This window comes from Sorex fumeus, unplaced genomic scaffold (assembly GCF_029834395.1).
Source record: "Sorex fumeus unplaced genomic scaffold, SorFum_2.1 ptg000023l, whole genome shotgun sequence".
NCBI lineage: Eukaryota > Metazoa > Chordata > Mammalia > Eulipotyphla > Soricidae > Sorex > Sorex fumeus.
In genome coordinates this window covers 76,095-100,372 of record NW_026606080.1, presented here as the reverse complement: position 1 = coordinate 100,372, position 24,278 = coordinate 76,095, and the positions used below count along the sequence as shown (strand labels likewise).

At 43.7% G+C, this 24,278-nt stretch overlaps 1 long non-coding RNA gene across 2 annotated transcripts in view; it reads right to left on the bottom strand.

Annotated features, from left to right (window-relative positions):
- Nucleotides 1-14,546, bottom strand: part of LOC130023315 (uncharacterized) — a 168,616-nt gene extending 154,070 nt beyond the window's left edge. For both annotated transcript variants that reach the window (XR_008792450.1, XR_008792451.1), the window contains exon 1: nt 14,402-14,546. This is a non-coding gene — a long non-coding RNA (uncharacterized LOC130023315). The remainder of the gene's footprint in view (nt 1-14,401) is intronic.
- Between the last annotated feature and the right edge of the window lie 9,732 nt (nt 14,547-24,278).

Below are 24,278 nucleotides of genomic sequence, written 5' to 3'. Positions count from 1 at the left end.
TTTGTGTGCATATGTTGTATTTTTATATATGCCTTTATGTGTCTGTGTCTGTGAGTTTCTCTGCACATGTGTGTCTGTGAATATGTGTGTTTCTCTGGGTATGTGTTTTATGTCTGCGTGTGCACTTTTGTGTATCTATGTATATGCCTGCGTGTCTCTGTGTGTCATTATATCTTTGTGTGCGCAAGTGTGCTTCTATGTATATGCCTGTGAATGTGTGACTACATATATATGTATGTGGGTATACACACATGTAAGTGTGTTTTTGTATATTTATACATGTGTACACGTCTGTGTATACATATACGGTATGTGTGATATACGTGTACACATATCTATGTTTGTATACGTGTGTATGTAATTCTTAAATTTTTGATCCCATGAGTCTATCACATCATGATTTCCTAAAACGGTACTTATTTGGAAAAATGTCGTTGTGGAGTTACAAGAAAGAACTGAGTCATCTAAATTTCCCAAAGAGTGCCTTCAACACGAAACCTAGAAAAAGTGATTATGGATCATGTTCTATTCATGGTATCTCTGTTTTGCAAATTAAATTAAATTAAATTTGTGATGGCACGTTAGCTCAGAGATATGAATATTTTAATAACGCCAGATGCATAAGTTGCAAGGAAAATGAATTAGGGTTCAAAAATGTATTCAGTTCCAAGGAATTGGATTTCACGTAGATCTGTTTTTCCTCCACAGACAGGAGAGATGTTCTAATTTACTGCAGTTCTACTTTAACCACTTAGTGTTCTTATTTTGGCAAATTGTAGTTCCAACACATTTAAGATATTAAAAATCATCTGAAGTGTTGCACTACCTAGTAAACTATTTTCACGCCGAAGAGGACCTACCTTGAGATGTCAATCTGGCTAGGTTGATTCAGGCTCTGTTAGGAATGAAATAGGCAAGCAGGCAACAAACACTCTTCTTTGGGTTTTGCATATATATGCATATACACATATACACACACATACACGTATGTCTACATTATTTGGCCTTAGCATGGGCCGTGTGCAGAGCAGGTGCTGACTTTCCGAGTCCCTGCTCCGTGTGGTGATCGCCGGTGTACTCACCTGGCCAGAGTCCCAGCCGAGGTCCCCACGCTGTGTTCACCCGGCCTGTCCCCAGGATGAGTCTCAGGATGGTGCTGGAGGCCACCGAGCCCAGAACTTGGTGCCTGACAGGCTGACGCGAGCAGCGCCACGCAAGGAAGCCAGCAGCTTCTGGAAGCCACAGAGAACAGCATTAGTGAAGGAAGCCTCCTGGCCCTGGCCACCATTCCCAGTCCAGTAAACAGCTGCTATGAAAGAGCTGGGCGCATCCCCTTCTGCTTGGGGTTAATACCCCCTTCACAGCCTTTGCATATGGATTTCCTGATGGAATACCCTGAGCACAGAGCCTGGAGTAAATCTCTAACACACAGCCCCCAAAGCCAAACGAAACTTGAACACTGGAGGGCTTCCAGAGAGTGCCCCGAGAAGGGAATCTGGTGGGGGCCGTCACTCACCAGCAGGTAGACAGGGGGGCTCTGCCTGAGGCCAGGACCCGCACTGGCCCCGTCTTCGCTCCTTCTGTCTTCCAGGATCTGTGCACGCCATGGGGACCCAGCACCTGGAACATGAAGGAAAGGGCCCGGGGGTGAGTGAGTGCAAGAGGAAGCCTCCGTTTCGGCTGTGAGTGGCTGTATTTTAGGTATCTCTGCCCCACATGCTTTCTAAAAATAGTTTTCTATGAAAAACACCCTGATTTGCCAAATTGTTCATCATACAGCCGTTCCAGCACCACCAGAAGGACCTCCCTCCACGGAGATCCCCAGTTTTTTCCCTCCCAAAGCAGAGTTGCTGAGAGAGCCTCCCTTTCAGCTCCAGCCCCAGGGAGCAGGCTCATCCTACATTTCTGACTTCCAGCAAATTCCACACCTTTTTCTAATGAACAGGGAGTTAGCCTTAGTCCATGCAAACATTCTGCCCCAGAGCTTGGGCTCAAGGGGAGGCTGAGAAAATGGGCAATACCTAGGGCAAATGGCCAGACAGGCACCTGCCAAGAACCCAATTTCCATTTAAAAGGGTCTGCAGGAAGCCCTTCTTTAAAGTCTGCAGCCCCTGTAAAACAAAGAGTGGTTTCCCTATGAAACCCCCCACCAAATAAACTACATTCCTTCCCACTTGGGGACTTTCTTTTGTTTTTCTCTGCTACTTTTTTTCCCTTTGGAACTTATGCTTTTACTTTGAATTTGTTTAATTGAAATTCTGTGGTTTAACATACTATGAATAATGTTGAAGTGTGCACATATTTTCAACACCACACAATACATCACCAGAGCAATCCCTCCCTATCTCTTTTTTCCCCCTCCCTAGTTTCTAATAAATGAGCCTATTAGCTAGTAGGCTGATAAACTGAGGCTCTCTACTTTTCCAACAATGAGTCTGAGCGTCCTCAGGACTCCGAATTTCCATTCTTGAAAATACTGGAAAGCTGGGAGAGACCCTCCGTCCTGCCTCATCTGCCTCACTGCCCCCCTAGGCACAGTGAGAAATGGGGTTCCCTCTGGTTTGGCTTGTGCCAACCAAACTTTAAGAACTGGCAAATGGTCAATGCTCAGAAAACGCTAAGAGCCAGTACAATGATCACTCTACCCCGTTTTGCCATCAGAAAATTAACCCCCCTGAATAGGACAAAATAGACTTAAAGGCCCCTCTTCGTGTCCACGTAGAATAAAAGAGACTCGACCAGCCCCTCTCGTTTTCCTCGACGCCTTTTGACCTCAGTTGTGCACTGCGCTTTCGGCTCTGCTTGGGACCTGCGTGGGCTAGCGCCCGGGGTGGGATGCGGGGATGCGGGGATGCGGGGATGCGGGGATGCAGGGATGCTGCCTGGCGGCCTCCCCAGAGCATCCCGCCCCGCCGCCGCCCGCCTCCCGGGCTCCGACGTCCCAGGCGCGGGGCAGGGCAGGACCTGGGCCCGGGGCCAAGCCGACAGCTGGCACCGTGCCAGCAGCCGGAGGACGGACGGGGCATGCTCACCCTCCGGCAGGGGGCGCGGCCGCTCAGTGTTTGCCCCCGCTGCCAGGGGCAACGCGGAAGCCGGCCGCAGGGGATCACTTCCAGGGTCGCCGAGCTGCGGGAAGAACCACTTCCGGGGCGCTGCCCAGGAGGGGCGTTCGGGCTCAGCCCGCTTGCGAGGGGCGACCGAACCGCGGCCCTTCGGTTTCCGGATTCACATAAGGGCTGGGGGGAGTCTCGGTCCAGCGGCCGAGCCCCCCACCACCAAGCAAGCGGGCTGCGGCCCCCAGCCGCAATGACGTCACAAACGCGACCCGGGCGACCGCGCTTCCCTTCCAGGGCGGGGCCGGGCAGCGTGACTCGTCACAAGTCTCGCGGGGCGGCCCCTCCTGGCCACGCCCCCTCCGCCACACCTTTCCCCTTCTGGACCTATCCGAGGAGGCGCTCGCGTGGAGAGGCGGGGCCTCGCGGAGGGTCGGCCCCGCCTTCCGGGTCCGGGGGACGGAGGCGGCCGCAAGGGGGCGGGCAGTACGGAAGGGATCCGCGCTCCTATTGGCCGGGCGGAGCGCGGGAGAGGCGGGGCCTCGCGGAGTGTCGGCCCCGCCTTCCGGGTCCGGGGACGGAGGCCGGCCGCAAGGGGGCGGGCGGTACGGAAGGGGTCCGCGCTCCGATTGGCTGGGCGGAGCGCGGGAGAGGCGGGCCTTGCCGGGTCCGGGGGCTGCGATAGGCGGGGCGCGCTTGAGTGGCGGCCCGGCGGCCCCGCGCTGGAAGCCAGGCCGTGTTCGGCGCGGAAAGGGACTCGGCCCCCCCAGGGGTAGGGCTTAAAGCACGGCTCGGGTGGGCTCCGGGGGCTCGCGGGAAGGCGGCACGGCGCCCCCAGCCCCAGCGCCCCCAGACCCGGTTCCTCTTGATCATGTCAGCCCGCCCGGGAGCCGTCGACCGAGCCGGGGACTTAGGGCGCACGCCCCAAAGGTCCCGCCCCGAACCCCGGGGCTCTGCATCCCGGGGAGCCTCAGCCACCTGCTCTGGGCTGGCGGCTGCAGTGGCACACTGGCACCCAGCGGGGCGTGTGTGTGTGTGTCTGTGTGTGTGTGTGTGTGTGTTTGTGTGTGTGTGCGTATGTGTGTGTGTAAAGAGTTCAAGACTGTTGCAGGATGACAGCTTGCAGGACTGCATGGTGAAGCACCCTGGGGAGAGGGGTGTGTGTGTGTGTGTGTGTGTGTGTGTGTGTGTGCATACGCATTCGTCTGTGCACAATGCAAAGTTCAGGATTGGGTGTGTGTGTGTGTGTGTGTGTGCACGTATGCACAATGAAGAGTTCGGAATGGTTGCAGGATGGCAGTTGGAAAGTTGAATGCTGAAGCACCCCAAGGAGAGGGGTGTGTGTGTGTCTGTGTGTGTGTGTGTGTGTGTGTATGTATGCAGAATGGAAAGATTTCAAGACTGTTGCAGGATGGCAGTTTGCAGGTTTGCATGGTACAGAGCCCCAGAGAGGTGTGTGTTTGTATGTGTGTGTGTATATATGCGGAATGGAAAGAGTTCAGGAATGGTGTGTGTGTGTGTGTGTGTGTGTGTGTGTGTGCGCATATGCATTCGTCTGTGCACAATGCAAAGTTCAGGATTGGGGTGTGTGTGTGTGTGTGTGCACGTATACACAATGAAAAGAGTTCGGAATGGTTGCAGGATGGCAGTTGGAAAGTTGAATGCTGAAGCACCCCAAGGAGAGGGGTGTGTGTGTGTGTGTGTGTGTGTGTGTGTGTGTGTGTATGTATGCAGAATGGAAAGATTTCAAGACTGTTGCAGGATGGCAGTTTGCAGGTTTGCATGGTACAGAGCCCCAGAGAGGTGTGTGTTTGTATGTGTGTGTGTATATATGCGGAATGGAAAGAGTTCAGGAATGGTGTGTGTGTGTGTGTGTGTGCGCGCGCGCACGTGCGTGTACTCATATGCACAATGGAAAGGGTTCAGGATTATCCCAGGATGGCAGTTTGCAGGACTGCATGGTGAAGCACCCTGGGGAGGGGGGATGTGTCTTTGTGTGTGTCTTTGTGTGTACACGTATGCACAATGGAATGAGTTCAGGATTGCTGCAGATGGGCAGTTTGCAGGGTTGCATGGTGCAGGACCGCTGGGAGAGGCTTATATTGATTATATAGATGCAGCCTCGCCCCGGCCAGGCCTGGGGGTCAGGGGCCGCTGTTTCAAATCTGCTAAAGCATCGACGTTGCTATCGAGACAGTAACATGGAGCTTTAGGACTGTGGCCCCCACCGACCCCTGTGATGGTAGCAAACTGGGATGCATTCCATGGGGATCCTCGGGAATTCGGATCTCTGCAGATGTTACTTTTTTTGGCATCTGGAATTCTGATCTCAGCAGATGTTATTTTTCTCTACCCTCTCTCCACCCCCCAAAGCTCCATAAAAATCTAGGGAAAATAATAAAATAGAACGGGGGGAGGGGGGGAATACCTTCGGCCTTATCCGTGTTTCCGGTCAAGGAATAAAGAGATATGATGTGTTGTTTGTGTGGTATCTGTGTGTCTGTGTATGTCTGTGTTAGACATGTGTGTCAGTGTCACTATGCATTTGGCTGTGTGTCTGTATCAGTTGTCACTCTGTGCATGTGGCTGTGTGTCGGTTTATCTATGTCTGTCTATATTTGTGTGTGTTCATGTGTCTGTGAGAATGTGTCAATGTATGTTTGTTTCTCTGTGTGTCTGTGTACATGTTTGTGTATGTGCATATGTCCATGTGTCTGTAAATGACTGTGTGTGGATATGTGTGGCGCATGAGTTGTTATTTTGTGTGTTTTTCTCAGTGTGTCTTGTGATTATGCCTATTTATATATCTGTGGCTCTATGTGTCAGTATATATGTTAGTGTGCATTTTGATGGTGTCTCTCTATATCTGTGTCTCTGTGTGCATGTGTCCGTATATATGTCTGTGTGTTTCTGTGTCTCTGTGTGTATGTTTCTTTGTGTGAATGTGTGTGCCCACATGTGGCTGTGTATGTCTCTGTATTGTCTGTGGGTCTACATGTTGAAATGTTTCTGTGTATGACTGTGTGACTCTCAGTTTGTGTAAGTCTATGTCTGCATGTTCATGTCTGAGTATATGTATGTCTCTGTGTGCATATGTTTGTGTCTGTGTGTCTGCATGTGTGTCAGTGTATGTGTCTGTGTGTACACACCTATTTCTATGGTCATTTTTCTGTGTGTGGCTGTAAATATGTCTGTGTGTCTGTGTATATGGCTGTGCTTGCATTTGTGTGTCTGTGTGTCTCCGTATATATATATCTGTGTCTCTGTGTTTATATGTCTGTGTGTGGTGTATGTCTGCTATCTGTGTGTGTACTTATAAATGTATGTTTGTGTTTACCTGTGTGTACTGTCTGCATATGCCTGTGTTGGACACATGTCTGTGTTTTGTATATGGGTATATATCTGTGTTGACTGTGAATGTCTCTGTTTTTGTGTGTATGTGTCTTGTATATATGTGTGTCTCTGAGTGTCTGTGTATATATCTGAGTATGTGTGTTCACATGTGTTTCTGTGTACATGTCTGTCTCTGTGTGTACATTTTTCTTGCATCTGTGTGTGCATGTTTTTGTGTGTTTCTGTGTATATGTCTGTGTTTCTATGTATATAAATATCTGTATTTCTGTGTGTGGAGGTGTCTATGTCTATGCGAGTCTACGTGTGTGTATATTTCTTTTATGTGTGCATGCTCACATGCCTGGGTTTCTGTGTGTGTGTTTCTATGTTTGCGTATGTATGTGTCAGTATATATGTCAGTGTATATGTGCCTATGTGTATGCATTTGTGTATATGCAGGTGTATATCTGTGTGTTTGTGCATCTGCCTCTGTGTACATTGTATCTACCTGTGCATGCTGTATATATGTCTGTGTCATTGTGTGTGCATGTGTGTCTACCTCTGTGAGTGTCTATATATTTGGGTGTCTGTGAGCATGTGTATCTATTGTATATGTCAGTGAATACGTATTTTGGTGTATGGATATGTGTGTAACTGTCATGTGTATGTCTATGTGTGCATGGGTGTCTCTATGTCTGTAAATATGTCTGTGTTTGTGTGCATGTTTCTGTGTGTCTGCATGTGTGTTCATCTGTGTATATGTCTGTATGTGTATGTGTATCTATGTGTGCACCTATGTGTGTCTCTGGATGTTGATGTATTTATAATTTTGTGTCTGTGAATACATCTTTTGTGTTTCTGTGTGCGCATTTGTGTGTCTGTGTCTGACTGTGCATATGTATGTGACTCCATATGTCTCTGTGTGTCGATGTGTGTGTTTCTGTCTACGTATTTCTGTGTGTGAGCAAATGTGTCTGTGTATATGTCTGTATGTGTATGTTTAATTGTGTGCTTCTCTGTGACTTTGTATTTGTGTGTGAGCATGTGTGTCTATGTATGTGTGTATATTTGTGCGTCTGTGTATATACCTGTGGGTGCATGTGTCTATATTTCTGTGGATATGTCTGTGTTTCTATGTGTGCATATGAGTTCGTATGTATATATGTCTGTCTTTGTATACCTGAGTGTGCGAGTGTGTCTGTGTATATGTCTATGTGTTCATGTGTGTATCTGGAAACGTTCCCATGTGTTTGTGTACACATGTTGCATTTCTGTGCATGTGCATTTGTACATAAGTCTGTGTGTGTTGGTGTAACTGTATGCATGTGTTTATGTGTGTCTCTGTGTTTCTGTGTGCCTCTCTGTGTGCCTGTGTTTGTATGTAGGTCTGTGCGTTCACATGTGTCTCTGAATATGAGTGTGTGCATCAGTGTTTCTGAGTGTTTTTGTGCATATGACTGTGTTTCTGTGTATATGCATGGGTATGTGTCTTTGTATATGTCTTCTGTGTCTGTGTGTTCATGTGGGTACATGTTTGTGTATCTGTGTGTCTCTGTGTATGTGCATGTGTATGTATCTGTGTAAATGTGTGTATCATGTGTGCATGTCTGAGAGTAAATGCCTATGTGTCTGTGTGTTTATGTGTTTAGTGTATCTGTATGTCTGTGTGCATCTCTTTGTCTCTATGTGTATCTCTGTGCACGTGTGTGTCTGTGTGTATCTCTGTGTTTGTATGTCTCTGTTGCGGGTGTGCATATGTGTATTTGTGTGTACATGTATGTTTATCTATATATGTCTGTATATCTCTGTGGTGCATGCTTGTGTCTATGTATGTCTCTGTGTATATATGCCTATGTTGTGTTGCACATGTGTGTGTATTTGAGAGTACATCTGTTGTTCACTGTATATGCCTTATGTGGGTCTGTATGTTTGTGGGTGTCTATTTGCACGTTAGTGTGTCCATGTTTGTGTGTGCCTGTGTATATGTCCTGTGTGAGTGCATATTGTTTTGTGTGTGTCTGTGTATATGTCTATTTATATGTCTCTGTGTGAACGTGTGTGTCTATGGATATACCTGTGTCTGTGTATCTGTTTGTGTCTCTGTTGTCTTTGTGTGTACATATTTGTGTGTTGTTTTATATGTTGGTGCGGAGCGATAGCACAGCGGGTAAGGCGTTTGCCTTGCACGCGGCCAACATGGCCAACCTGAGTTCGATTCCTCCGCCCCTCTCGGAGAGCCCGGCAAGCTACCGAGAGTATTCGATATGCCAGACACAGTAACAACAAAGTCTCCAATGGAGACGTTACTGGACCCGCTCGAGCAAATCGATGATCAACGGGAGGGCCTTTACCTTTACCTTTACCTTTATATGTTGGTGTGTCTGTATGTATGTGTATCTATGTGTGTATCTATGTCTCTCTATGACTGTTTTGTGTCTTGTGTATAAATGTGGGTGTAGGGCTGGAGCGATAGCACAGCAGGTAGGGCGTTCGCCTTACAAGCGGCCAACATGGCCGACCCGAGTTCGATTCCTCCGCCCCTCTCGGAGAGCCCGGCAAGCTACCGAGAGTATTCGATATGCCAAACACAGTAACAACAAAGTCTCCAATGGAGACGTTACTGGGCCCGCTCGAGCAAATCGACGATCAACGGGAGGGCCTTTACCTTTACCTTATTTATGAGTAAATGTTTGTGTGAATACTTGTATATGTCTCTGTGTATATGGTTCTGTCTGTGTATACGTCTGTGTGTGTCTGTATGTCTATATGTCTCGATGTGTGCATTGTATGTCCATATCTGTTTGTGTGTCTCTGTATATATTACTGTGTCTGTATCTGCATGTGTTTTTCTGTATATATGTTCCTGTGTGTCTCGTGTCTATGTGGATGTGTACCTGTGTATATGTCTCAGTGTGTATTTCTGTGTGCAAATCTGTATGTATATACGTTTGAATTGTGTGCAAGAGTATGTCTGCGTATATTTCTGTCTCTGTGTCTCTGTTGTGCACGTGTCCACCTTTATATATCTGATTGTGAATATGTGTGATTCTGTGTGTGCATGTGTGTCTGACCATATGTGAGTATCCAGTGTATGTGTCTGTGTTCTGTGTGTGCAGATGTATTTATGTGTCTCTGTGTATATCTGTGTGTGCATGTGTTTGTGTCTATATATATTTGTCTTTATGCATATATGTGTTGTGTGTCTATGTCGTATGTTTGTGAGTATACATCTTTGTGTCTGTGTACATACTGCGTTTCTGTATGTTTTATCTTCTGTGTGCATGTGTGTCCACTTGTGTGTATATGCCTGTGTCTGTGTTGTGTATATGTGCATGTGTGTATCTGTGGGTATATATCTGTGTATTTATGTCTGTGTGAATGTGTGTCTGAGCATATGCCCATATATGTCTTTTGTGTGCTTGTGTCTGTGTGTATGTCTTTGTGTGTGTGTACATGTCTGTGTATGTTTATGTGCTCATGCGTTGTGTCTTTGTATATATCTGTGTGTATATCTGTGTATATATGTGCATGTCTGTATGTTTGTATCTTGTGTCCTTGTGGATGCCTCTTTGTATATGTCTGTGTCTCTCTGTGTGCACCTGTATATGCGTCTGTGTATATCTCTGTGTGTCTGGATCATGTCTATGTGTCTATGTATATATCTGCATGGCTATGCGTCTCTGTTTATATATGTGTGTGTCTCTGTGTGTGTGTCTGTGACTATGTCTTATTTTGTGTGTGTCTAACTATATGTCTGTGCATATGGGTGTACTGTCTATGTGGGCAGTCTGTGTCACTGAATGAATGTATATCTGTGCATAAATATCTGTGTGTATCTGCATGTGTCTGTGTGTCCATATAAATATCTGTGTCTGTGTTCCTTTGTGTACGTCTGTAGGTCTTTGTATGTGTGTGTCTGTGTAAATGTCAGTGTGTGTGTGCCTATGTTTCTATGGTTTCTATGGTTAGCTCTGTCTGTGTGTCAGTGTATATGTCTGTGTGTATATTTGTGTGTGTCAGAGTCCGTGTGTATATATGTCTGATGTCTATGCTAATGTGTCTGTGTGTGCATGTAGGTGTGCTGTGTATGTTTGTTTCTCTGTGTATAAATGTATGTGTGTCTGTGTATATGTTTGTGCATATATTTGTGTCTTGTGTTTACACTATGTGTGTCTGTGTGTATATCGGAATGTCTCTGTATGTGTGCATGTGTGTCTGAGTCTGTGTATTTATCTCTTGTATGTGTGTCTAAATTTGTAAATGTGTGTTTCTGTGTTTACATTTGTTTATGCATTTGTTTTGTGTGTCTGTGTTTGTGTGCATCCGTGTATAAGGCGTGCATGGTGTATGTGTCTAGTTGATAGTGTCTGTGTTTCTATGTATATATCTGTGTGTCTCTGTATATGACTGTTTGCATAAGTGTCTGTATGTGTTTGTGTATATCTCAGTGTATAACAGAGCGGGTAGGGCGTTTGCCTTGCACGCAGCCGACCCAGGTTCGATTCCTTTGCCCCTCTTGGAGAGCGTGGCAAGCTACTGAGAGTATCTCACCTGCACGGCAAAGCCTGGCAAGCTGCCCGTGACATATTCGATATGCCAAAGACAGTAATGACAGGTCTCACAATGGAGGCGTTACTGATGCCCGCTCAAGCAAATCGATGAACAATGGGAGGACAGTGCAGTGCTGTGTGTGTGCACATGTGTGTGTCTGTGCATGTGTGGATGTGCATCTGTGTGTGTCTGAGTGTGCTATTGATGTCTGTGTTTCATGACTGGGCACATGTGTATCTGTATCTATATGTGTGTTTGTGTGTACATGGGTGTGAGTCTGTGTATATGTCTGTGTTGGGTGTGAATGTGTGTCTGTTATAAGTCTGAGTTTGCCTATGTCTGTGTGCACATATTTGTGTCTGTGTGTATGTATGTCTGTGTGTGTTGGTGTAATTGTGTGTGCGTGTTTTTGTGTCTCTGTATTTATGTGTGTCTCTCTGTGTGCATGCATTTGTATATATTCTGTGTGTACATGTCTGTGTTCACATGTGTGTGCCGCTGAACATGTATTTTATCAGTGTGTCTATGATGTACTTGTGCATATGCCTCTGTGTGTCTGTGTGTGCGTGTATCTGCTTATATATCCATATGTCTGTGTGAGTCTCTGTGTATACAAGTGTGTATATCTGTGTATATTTCTGTGTCTCTGTGTGCATGTATGTGTCTATGTATCTGTTTCTACGTCTATTTGTGTGTCTGCGTGTATCTCTGTATGTGTGTCTCTTTTGTGTGCATGTGCATTTGTTGTATGTCAGCATTATTGTGTGCATACAGTGTCTATGAGTTTCTGTATGTATCTGTGTCTCTCTTCACATATGCATCTGTGTATATGTCTGTGTGGGTGTCTGTATGTCTGTGCATGAGTGTATGTCTGTGAATACGTGTCTCATTGGGTGTGGGACTGTACAGCTGTGTGTGTGCATATATGCGTGTGTTTCTCTGTGTAAGTCTGTATGTGCATCATGTGTCTCGGTGTGTCTATCTATATGTCTATGGGTTCATGTGTCTCTGCTCCTGTGTGTCTGTGTATGTTTGTGTCTCTGTACGTCAGTGTGCACATATGTCTGTGTTATATATCTGTTTCTCTGTGTCTGTGTCTATGTCTCTCTGTATATGCGCATGTGTATGAGTTTATGTAGACATCTTTGTTGTGTCTGTGCGTGTGTGGGTGTGTCTGTGTGTGACTGTGAAGGTGTATATGTTTGTGCCTGTGTATGTCTGTGTGTCTCTGTGAATGTGTCTATGTTTGTTCCAGTATATGTCTGTGTGTATTTGTGTGCATGTGTATCTGTGTTGTGTGTATACTGTGTGTGACTGTGTGTATTTGTCTATATGTCTGTGTGTGTCTGTTTATGTCCATGTATGTCTGGGTGAACATGTGTGTGTGCACTGTGTGTGTTTCTATATATGTCTGTATTGTCTCTCTGTGCTCATGTATTGTACGAGAAAGCCTGTGTCTCTGGATGTGTGTGTGCAATGTGTTTCTGTGTATACTACCTGTTTGTGTGTCTGTGTACATAAGAGTATGAATCTGTGTGTGTGTCTGTGTGCACTTGTGTATTTGTAACTTTGAATCTCTAGAAGCATGTGTGTTGATGTGTGTGTCTGAGTGTCTGAGATTCTGTATTTATGTCGGTGTAGGTGTATGTACGTGTCTGTGTGTGCATGTCTATGTCTCTTTGTGTGCACGCGTGTTCCAGGTGTGTCTGAGGATGTCTGTGTCTCTGTGTGTCAGCGTGTCTGTATGTGACTATGTCTGTGTCTACCTCATGTCTACCAATTATGTCTACCTTATGTCTATTCATGTCTTAGCGTATGTTGTATGTCTGTGTATACATTTATATGTGTCTATGTGTGATTGTGTCTGTGCGTGTTATGTATATATTATGTGTCTCTTTGTATCTGTGTATATGTTTGTGTTGTGTGTCTGTGTATGTCAGTGTGTGAATATGTCTGTGTGTATATATGTCTTTATGTCCGTGTGCATGTGTATACGCCTGTTTGTGTCTTTGTGTTGCACTAGATGTGTCCTGTGTATGTTTGTGTATCTATCTCTGTGTATATTTGTGTGTATATGTGTGTCTATATGTGCATGTCTGAGCCTGTCTGTACATCTGTATGTCTTTGTGTGCATAGGTAGATCAGAGTTTATATCTGTGTATGTATCTGTCTGCATTTGTGTAAATGTCTGTTTGTGTATCTTCGTGTCTCTATGTACATGTCTGAGCATGTCTGTGTGTGTATATATATATATATATATCTGTGTCTATTTCTGTGTGCACATGTGTATATGTCGTCCATGTCTGTCTGTGTGCATAGGGGTTTGTGCCTGTTGTCTGTATCTGTGAATACAGTCCATGTCTGTATGTACAAGTGTTTGTGTATATATCCTTTAGTGTCTGTGTGTGCATTTGGGTGACTGTGTATGTCTCTGTGTGTCTGTGTGTATACATATGTATGTGTCTTTGTATGTTTGCTGTGTCTGTGTGTTCTGGGTATATGTCTGTGTGTTTCTGTGTATGTGTATGTATCTGTGTATATGTCTATGTGTATTATATGTGCATGTCTGAGTGTATGTTTGCCTGTGTTCATGTGTTTAGTATATGTGTATGTCTATATGCGTCTCTCCACGTCTGTGTATCTCTGTGTGTGCACATGTGTCTGTGTGTCTCTCGGTGTGTGCATGTGTGTCGGTGTGTATTTCTGTGTGTATGTATGTCTCTGCATGTCTTTATATGTCTCCATGTATGTGTATGTGATTTGTGTCTGTGCATATATCTGTGCGTATTTCTGTGCGTCAGTGTGTATACGTCTATGTGTCTCTGTATATGTATTTGTGTGTCAGTGTGTGCGTGTGTGTTGGTATTTGTGTGTATGTGTGTCTGTGCATGTTGTTGTGCGTCTCCATTTATGTGTGATTTGTGTCTGTGCATATATCTGTGTGTATCTCTGTGTGTCAGTGTGTATACGTCTATATGTCTCTGTGTATGTATTTGTGTGTCTGTGTACATGTCTGTGTGCGTCTGCCTATATATCTGTGTTGTCTCTTTGTATGTCTGTACACACGTGTATATGCACAAGAGTGTGTGCTCATATGGGTGTCTGTATATGCCTGTTTGTACCTATGTCTTCAGATGCTTGTGCAAATGTGAGTATATTTATGTGCATGTGCGTGTCTATATGTCTGTGTCTCTCTTTTGTGTATGTCCGTGTTGTGTATGTGCATGTTCGTGTTTTGTGTTCATGTTTGCATGTATGTCTGTGTCTATTTGATTCTGCCTATGTGTGCGTGTCTATATCTCTGTGTGTCTCTGTGTCTCTCTATGTCTCTGTGTGTACATGTCTGTGTGTTTGTGTTTCTCTGTATGCATGTGTGACCCAGAACCACTCCCTCCCACCCTCCCACCCTCCCACTAAAAGAAAACACAACCATCTCTTGAGGAAAAAGAGACGTTTCTACCTACCTTCTGAGTCAAGGCAGGAGAAGAAAGATTCCTTCAGGGGACCCAAAGGACCGGGGCTCCCGTGACAAGGGAACGGCTGCCTCTTTTCTAAACACTCCAGAACCAGTGAGCCTGTAGTCGCGGGAGAATGCACAGAGACTCTGGTGCACAGACCCCACCGCAAGGAAGGGATACTCAGCACACAGCTTACAGAGCAGCTTAGAAGACGCAGTCAAGTGTACAGATTGGAACCAGGGCCGGAGCCGCAGGAGAGAGGGGAAGGCGTCTGTCTGTCCTACATGCAACGGATCCAGGTTGAATCCCCGACACTCCCCAGGCCCCCTTCTTACCAGGAGTGTCTTCTGAGCAGAGCCAAGAGTTAAGCCCTGAGCACCACCTCAGGAGCCAAAAAACTTGAAAGAATAATAATCATGTAAAAATGTGTAAATTATTCTTTAAAACCAATGTGGAAGACTTTTAAAATGGAGCCTAAATTCCGACTAGTCTCTCTTGTTTGTATGTCTATGTGTGCATGTGTATACACCTCAGTACGTGTTTGTGTATGTTTGTGTTTGTGTGTCTGTGTGTACGTGTGTGTGTGCCTGTGTGAGTCTCTGTGTTTATGTCTGTGTGTTCATACGTATCTCTGTGTATATGTGTTTTGTCTGTGTGTATGTCTCTGTGTCTGTCTGTGTGTGTCAGACTCTATATATCTGGTGTCTGTATATGTACTTATGTCTGTGTCTTTACAATATTTGTGTATATGTCTGCATGTATGTGCATATGTCTGTGTGTATCTGTGTTTGTGTATACGTTTATGACTATTGCGCCACATGTGCATGACTGTCTATGTATATGTCCATATGTTTCTGTGTTTATATCTGTCTGTGTAGATATCTCTTTGTGTCTGTTTGCAGTGCGTCTGTGTATGTCTGTGGGTTTGTGCATGTCTGTGTGCCTGTGTGTTTGTGTGTACCTGCGTGCAGCACATGTGTGCAACTGTGTATCTATTTATATGTCCATTCGTCTGTGTGTATGTCTATTTGTAAATGTGTGTTTCTGTGCTTACAGTTGTGTATCTGTGAGTTCGTGTGGGTGTTTGTGCATGTATCTCATGTGTCTGTGTATATGTTTGTGTGTGTGCCTCTTGTGCATGAAGGTGTTTGTGTATATCTGTCGGTGCACGCACACGTGTGTTTGTGCTTCTGTGTGTACATCTTTGTATTTGTGTGTTGTATGTAGGAGTGGGGGGTCATGTCTGTATGTATCTCTGTGAATGTGTCTGTGACATGCCTCTGTGTGTCTTTGTGTGTGTGTTCATGTCTGAGTATCCGTGTATGTGCACGTATGTGTATCTGTGTCTGTATAAGTTTGTGATGTCTCTGTGAGTGCATGTGTCTGTGTGTCTATGCATATATCTGTGTGTGTTTCTCTCTTTATTTTTCTGTGTGGGTCTGCTTGAGCACTGTGTCTGTGTATGTCTATATCTCTGTGTTTCTATGTGTATAGATATGTTTGTCTATGTGTGTGTACGTCTGTGTATATATCTGTTAAAGGTCTGTGTCTGTGTCTATGTCTCTGTGTGTGTTTATGTGTGTGTTTGCATTTATCTGTGTGTCTCTGTATATGTGATTCTGTTTCTATGTGCATGTGTGTATTCCTGTGTGTGTCAATAAATCTGTGTGTGTCTGTGTGTGCATGTGTGCTGACTCGTGTGTGTCCGTGTATATATTTATGTCTGTGTACGTATGCACATGCAAGTGTATCTATGTGTATGTGTGTCTGTACATTTATGTGTGTATGTGTGTTTGTAGATCTGTGTATGTAAGTATGTCCATATGTCTCTGTGTCTCTATATATGTCCGTTTGTATCTCCATGTCTTTGTATATGTGTCTGTGTATATTTTTGTGTATGTCTATATGTGTCTGTGTACTTGCTTGTGGGTGTTTGTCTATGTCTGTTATATATGTGTGCATGTGTCTGTGCACACGTGTGTCTGTGTGCCTGCATGTGAACAGTGTTTGAGTCTGTGCGTATGTCTGTCTGTATTTGCATTTGTATATATGTCCATGTGTGTCTGTGTGTGCATCTGTATATCTGTGTTTGTGCATGTGTCTGTTTTTGCATGTGGATGAGTGTCTGTATGTTTGTGTATGTCTGTGTCTGTATTTTCATTCTGGTGTATGTATCTCTGTCTGTGTCTGCCTGTGGGTGTCTGTATTTATGTATGTGTGTACGTCTCTGTATATGTGTAAATGTCTCTGTGTGTGTATGTGTATCTGTGTTCATCTGAGTATATGTCTTTATGTCTATGTAGGTACATATGTGTGCCTGTGTGTCTGTGTATACATATGTTTGTGTGTCTGTGTGTGTGCAAGTGAGACTCAGTCTGTTTCTATGTTTGTAAGTGTGCTATTTGGGTATGCCTGCATCTGTGTTCATGTGTGTGTCTAGGTCTCTGTGTGTATACATGTGCATGTGCCTGTATATATATATATGATTGTGTGTCGGTATGTGTCTGTCTTTGTGGGCATTTATGTTCATGTTTCTGCGTGTGTGGGTTTTTGTGTATACATCTGTGTCGATATATCTCTGTGTGCAGGTGGATCTGTGTGTATATATTTTTTCCTGTGACTGTGTGCATGTGTTTGTATCTTTGTGCGTGTGTGTCTAGGTCTATGTGTTTGCATATGTGTATGTCTGTGTATATACCTGTGTGTAGCAATCTGTGTCTGTGAATATGCCAGTGTGCGCATCTGTGTGTGCATGTAACAGTGTGTTGGGATACAGGTCTGTATGTGCCTGTGTGTCTATCTTTATGCTATGTTTGTCTTAATGTCTGTGATTATGTCTGTGCATCTGTGCATATGTACGAGTTTTTGTGTGCTTGTGTGCATGCATGTGTGTCTTTGTTTCTGTGTATATGTTTGTGTGTACACTGTGTCCCCTGTGTCGACATTTCTCTGTGTGCCTGTGTATATGTTTGTGTGTACACTGTGTATTCTATGTGAATATTTCTCTGTGTGTCTGTGCATATGTGTGTGTTCGAGAGTGTGCATGTGTCTGTGTATAAGTCTGCATGTGTGGAATTGGCTGTGTGTTTGTGCATGTCTATTTTTGTCCAGGTGTGCAGGTGTGTGTCTGTGTGTCTGTCTATGATCATGTATGTGTCTGTGTATATGTGTGTTTCTTTGTATATGTCTATGTCTGTGTGTCTCTGTGTTTAGATGTGTGTCTGTGTCTGTATATGTCTGGGTAAGTGTGTGTATCCTGAACTGTGCATCTGTGTATACGGGTGTATGTATATGTGTGTCTGCGTGTGCATTTGTGTGTCTGTGTGTCTGTTATGTGTATACACGCATATCTTTCTGTCCGTGTATGCATGTTTGTGTGTCTTTGTATATATCTCTGTCAGAGTGTGCCTGTGTACATGTCTGTATGTTTCTTCCAAACATGTGTCTTTCTCTCTGCTGTGAATCTATGTGCACGTGTGTATCTGTGTATGTTTGTGTTAGCATATTGTGTGTGCATTGGGTACCAGTCTCTGTATATATCTGTATCTCTGTGTTTCTTAGTGTATGTCTGTGTCTCTGTCTGTGCTGTGTATATGTCTCTGAGTGTGCCTGACTGTCTTTGTGTATATCTTTGTGTGTGCATGAAAACTGTGCATGTGTGCTTCTCTGTATATATCTATACGTCACTGTGTCTGTGTGTACATATGTCTGTGTCTCCTTGTGTGTATGTTTATATGTATCTGTGTGTATGCATGTGTGTCTGTGCATGTCAGTGTGTGTACATTTCAGTGAGTATATGTCTATGTGCTTACGTAAATATGTGTATATTTGTGTGCGCATGTGTGTTTGTGTATCTCTTGTGTGTGCATGTGTGCATTTCTCTGTTGTGTATGTATGGGTGTATATGTCTCTGCATCTCTGTGTCTATATCTGTACGTGTGTGTACATGTGTCAGTGTGTGCATTTGTCTATGTTTTTGTGCATTTGTGTGTGTGTATATATATATCTATGTATGTATGTCTATCTGCATGTCGTGTGCTTCTATACATTGTAAACATCTGTTTCTTTATATGTGTGTCTGTGCCTGTGTTTATGTCTATGTTTGCAATCTGCATGTTTGTGTGTCTGTGTATATGAATGTGTTTTCATGCGTATGTCTATGTATATATCTCTAAATATATGTCTGTATCTCTGTGTCTGTGATTGTTTCTGTGTGTGTGCCTGTATATGTCTGTGATTATCTGTATGTATATGTGTGCATGCATGTGCATCTATGTGTCTGAGTATGTCTGTGTATATCTATCTGTGTCTATATCGGTCTGTCAATGTGTGTCTATGTTCTATGCATAATCTGTGTCTCTGTATGTGTGTGTGTGAGTCTGTATGCCGATTCTGTGTGTTTATGTATATGTCTGTGTGCTTGTGTGTGTGTTGTGTGTATCTGTGTAGAAGCCTGTGTCTCTGTGTCATTGTATCTATGTATTTTTCTGTGTCTTTGTGTCTGTGTATATGTCTGTGTGAGTGTGTGTCTGTATCTCCCTGTGATTATGTATGTGTCTTGGTATATGCCTGTATCTGTGTGTGCGGTGGTTTGCCTGTGTGTATATATATTTGTGTGTCTACCTATATGTCTGTGTGTCTATGTATCTCTAGATTTCTCAGTGTGTCTATGTCTTTTGTGTCTGTGTGAGTGCATGAGTATGTCTCTGTGTATGTCTTTAAATCTATGTATAAATCTGTGTGTCTATGTGTGAGTCTGTGTGTCATTTCTGTGTCTCTGTGTGTGCATGTGTGTGACCCTGTGTGTATATGTCTATTGACTGTGCTTATGTATGTCAGCTGTCTTTGTAAACATGCGTATCTGTATGTTTGTGCACATCTCTCTGCATCTCCGTACGTGTCTGTGCATGTGTGTGTCTGTGTTTATAGATCTGTGTGTCTGAGTGTGAGACTCTTCACGTGCATCTCAGTATATGTCTGTGTCTCTGTGTGTGACTGAGCATATGTATATGTCTGTGTTGTGTGCATGTTTCTGTGTGCCTGTATCTGTCTATACATCTGTCTGTGTGTATCTGTATGTCTCTGTGCACATCTCTATGTATGCATGTATCTGTGTATATGTCTGTGTGTGCATGTGAGTCTCTGTTTACACAGGTAAGTGGATAACTGCTGTCTGTGTTTGTATGTCTGTGTCTGAGTCTGTATGCCTTGTGAGTGCATGTGTGTCTGTCTATATGCCTCGCAGTGTGTGCACGTGGGTGTGTGTTGGTGTCTTTATCTGTGTGGGCGCAAGTGTGTGTGTCTGAATATGTACGTGTGCCTGTGTATATGTCTATGTGTTGCATGTGTGTTGAGTATATATGCCTTTATGACTATATCTGCATGTCTCTGTGAGCATGTGTGTATCTGTGTATATGTCCATTTTTGTGCATGTGCTTGTGTGTGGGTATGTCTGTGTGTCTGTGTGTGGCATGGGTATGTTTGTGTGTGTCTCTGGGTATGTGTCTACATCTGTGTAGTGCATGTGTGTGTATTTGTATATATATCTGTGAATATGTGTGTGTGTTTTCATGTGTCTGTGTGCATGTCTGTGCTGTGTCTAAGTATATATCTGTGTGTCTGTGTCAGTGGTTGCACACATGTATGTGTATGTCTGTATATCTGATTCTGTATTTATGTCTGTTGTGTATGTGCATGTTTATGTGTCTGTGTCTATATATACCTGTGTCTGTGTATGTTGATGTGTCTGTGTTTTTTTGTATATATCTGAGTGCAGTGTGTGCTATTTATATGTCTGTGAGAGTGCACGTGCGTGAGTGGATATATGTCGTGTCTGTGAACGTATGTGTCTGTTTCTGTTGTCTCTTGTATGTGTGCATATGTGTGTGTCTGTGTATATTTCTACTGGTGTGTCTATGTGTGTGTGGCTATGCCCAAGTGTTCTGGACATGTGTCTGTATGCCTGTGTGTGTCCATGTATATGTCCTTGTAGTCTGTGTGTGTTCTGTGTCTCTGTATGTACAGGTGTCTATGTATATAGTCTGTGTCTCTGTGTGTCTGAGTATATGTCTGTGTGTCACTACGTGTGTCTGTATGGGTCTCTCTGTGTTTCTGGACATCTCTGTTAGTGTGTGCACGTTTGTCTGGATATATGCCTGTGAATGTCTGTTTCTGTGTATATGTCTGCTCTGTGTATCTGCATGTGTCTCTGTCTATGTTTACACATCTGTGTGTGGCTATGTGGGTCCCTGTATATGTCTAGTTTGTTTGTGTGCATGGTTAAGTGTGTCTGTGTATGTATGTGTTTATCGGTATGTCTTTTTGCACATCCATCTATGTATAACTCTGTATGTGTATGTCTGTATATATCTGTGTATATTTGTCTGTGTACATGTCTGTATGCATGTATCTTGTGCATCTATGTGTAGCTCTCTATATATCTGTGTCTGTGTATATGTCAATTTTTGTCTCTGTGTGCATGTTGTGACTGTGCTGCATGTGGGACTGTGTCTGTCTATGTCTATGTGAGTCTGTCTGTATCTGTGACTGTGTGTGCATGTGTGTATATGTCTGCATGTGTCTGTGTCTGTCATGTCTATGAATGTCTGTGTATGTCTAGGTGTGTGCTTGTGTGTGTGCATGTATGTGTCTATGAAAGTATCTTCATGTGTCTCTGTGTATATTTCTAAAAGTTTCTGTGTGCTTGTGTGTGAACTCTCTCTGAATGTCTGTGATCTCTGTGTGCATGTGTCTGTTTGTGTACGTGTGCCTTTGTATACGTCTGTGTGTTTCTGTGTATATGTCTGTGTGTGCATCTCTTTGTATATATCTGTGTCTGTGTCTATATGTCTGCATATGTCTGTGTGCCTGTACATGCTTCTGTGTGTCTATGCAAATATCTGTGTATGTCTCTGTGTGTCTGCATCTCGCTGTGTGTTTGTATGCATATATACGTTGCCTGTATATGTCTCTGTGTGCATGTGGGTGTGTCTGTATACAGGTCTGTGTGTGTCTGTGTGTATGTCTGTACTTGCATGCATATGTTTGTCGAATTATGTCCTTGTCTGTGTGTCTGTCTTTTTTGTGTAAAAGTATGTATTAGTATGTTTGTGTGTGCATGTGTGAATGTGTGTAGCTATGTGTATGTCTGTGTGTACGTGTATGCAACTGTCTCTATAGATCTCTACCTATGTCTCTGTCCTTGTGTATATGTCTGTGTGTGCATGCATGTACTTGTGCCTGTGTATGTTTCTGTGTCTATATGTGAGTGTGAGCATTTGTGTCTGTGTGTAAGTCTGTGTGTCTTCTGTGTGTACGTTTGTGTGCGCATGTGTCTGTGTGACTATGGATATGACTGTGTGTGCATGTGTGCATTGTGTGTATCTGCCTGTGTGTCTATCTGTATATCTCTGTGAGCATGTGTGTGTCTGTGTATATGTGTTTGCACAAAGGCATGTCTGTTTATGTGCGTCTCTGGGTGCGTGACTGTAAGTCTGTGCAGTGCATATGTGTGCATCCGTGTATATATCTGTATGTGGTGTGTGCTTTGTGTATGTATCTGTTCATGTGTCTGTGCACATGTGTAGTGTGTCTGTATATACCTGTGTGTCTCTGTGTGTCTGTGTATATGTCTGTGCATATTTGTGTCTGTGCGTGCCTCCCTGTGTCAGTGGGTGAGCAAGTGTATGTGTTGTGTATATGTCTGTGTATCTCTGATTATGTATCTGTCTGTTGTGTATGTGAATGTTTGGTTCTCTGTACCTGTGTATACACCTGTGTGTAACTGTGTGACTGAATCTGTGTGTCCATGTATATATCTGTGTGTAATGTGTGCTCTTGACATGCCTCCATCAGTCTATGGATATATTGTGTGTGTGCGCACTTGTGTCTGTATATGTCGTGTGTGTCTGTGTGTGCATGTATGTGACTGAGTATATGTCTGTTGTGTCTATATGTCTGGTATATTTGTGCACATGTATGTGTCTGTGTGTGCCTGTCACTGTGTCTGTATACATATTTGTGTGTTTCTGGGTGTGTGTCTGTATGTCTATCTGTGCCTGTGTACATGTTGTCTGTGCATGTATGTGTGTGTCGGTGTCTATATGTAATACATATTTATATACATGTGTATATATATATAAATGTGTGTGTCTGTGTCTGTGTGTCAGTGTGTGCACATGCATGTGTGTTTGGATATATGTGTGTTCTGAATCTGTGTGTATGTCTGTTCTGTGTCTTCACCTACGTGTGTCTGTATATGTCTGTTGTGTTTGTGTGCATGTTTGTGTCTGTTTATATAGCGGTGTGTCTCTATGTCTTTTTGTGTGTAAGTGTAGGCATCTGTGTATAATTCTGTGTATTTGTGTATCTGTATATGTTGTGTGTCAGTGTTTTTGTGTGTGCATCTATGTCTGTGTATAAGTGTGTCTGTATATGCCTGTGTATGTGTGCACAAGTGTGCATGTGTGTGTCTGTGTATATATCTGTGTCATTGTATTTGTGTGTCTATGTATATATGTGTGTCTTTGTATCTTTGTATATGTCTGTGTGACTTTGTGTGTTGCTGTGTCTGTGAGCATGTGTGTGTGTGTATATATATATATATTCTGTAAGTATGTGTGTATCCAAGCGTCTGTGTGCATGTCTGCACCTATGTATATGTATGTGTTTATCTCTGCATGTGTCTGTGTGTGTCTTGGTATCTGCCTGTGTATCTGAGTGTGCATTGGGTGTGTCTTGGTATCTGCCTGTGTATCTGAGTGTGCATTGGGTGTGTCTGTGTATATACATTTGCATGTCTGTGTCTGTCTATATGTATTTGTTTATGCCTCTGTAGATATGTGCATATGCCTGTGTCACTGTGTCTGTGTGTCTATGTATTTGTGTCTTTGTATCTTTGTATATATGTCTGTGTGATTTTGTGTGTTGTCGTGTCTGAGCACGTGTGTGTATATAGTCTGTATGTATACGTGTATGCATGTGTCTACGTATGTATGCACTTATGTATATGTCTGTGTGTATCTGTGTATCAATGAATGTGTCTGTGTTTCTCTGAGTGCATGTGCATCTTGGTATATGCCTGTGTATCTGTGTGTGCACTGGGTGTGTCTGTGTATATCTGTGTGTCTGTCTATATCTGTGTCTCTGTGTATGTCTGTGTCACTGAATCTGTGTGTTTATGTACATATATGCGTGCCTTTGATTCTATGTATATATCTGTGTATGTCTTTGTGTGCGTATGTGTTTCTGCATGAGTTTGTAACCTGTCTGTTGTACATATTTGTGTGTATTTACATATGTCTCTGTGTTTGCAAATGTGTCTATACACATGGGTCTGTGTCTGTGAATAAGTCTGAGTTTGTGTGTGTGTGTGTATTTCCTGTGAAATTATGTATGTATCTTGGTATATGCCTGTGTGTATCTGTGTATGCACTGGGTGTGTCTTTGTATATAAATTTGTGTGTCTGTATCTGTCTATATATCTGTGCGTCTGTGTATGTTTGTGTATATGTCCATGTGTACTTCTGTGTGCACATGTGTGTGCTCTCTGTGTCTGCATATGTCCGTGTATTTCTGTGTCTTTGCCTGATGTCTATGTATATGTGTGTGTGTCTGTATCTGTATATATGTCTGGTGTGTCTTTGTGTGTCTCTGTATATGTCTGTTTGCGCAAGAGTCTGTGCGCATGTGCGTGTATGTGTTTATATGTGTCTGAGTCTCTGTGTGTATCTCTATCATGATGTGTGTCTTCACATATGCATATGTATGTATCCGTCTATGCACTGGGTGTCTGTGTATGCATGTGTCTGTCTATGTCTGTGTGTGCCCATTTGTGTGTTCGTGTGTCTGTGTATATGTATATGTCTGTGTCACTGTGTCTGTG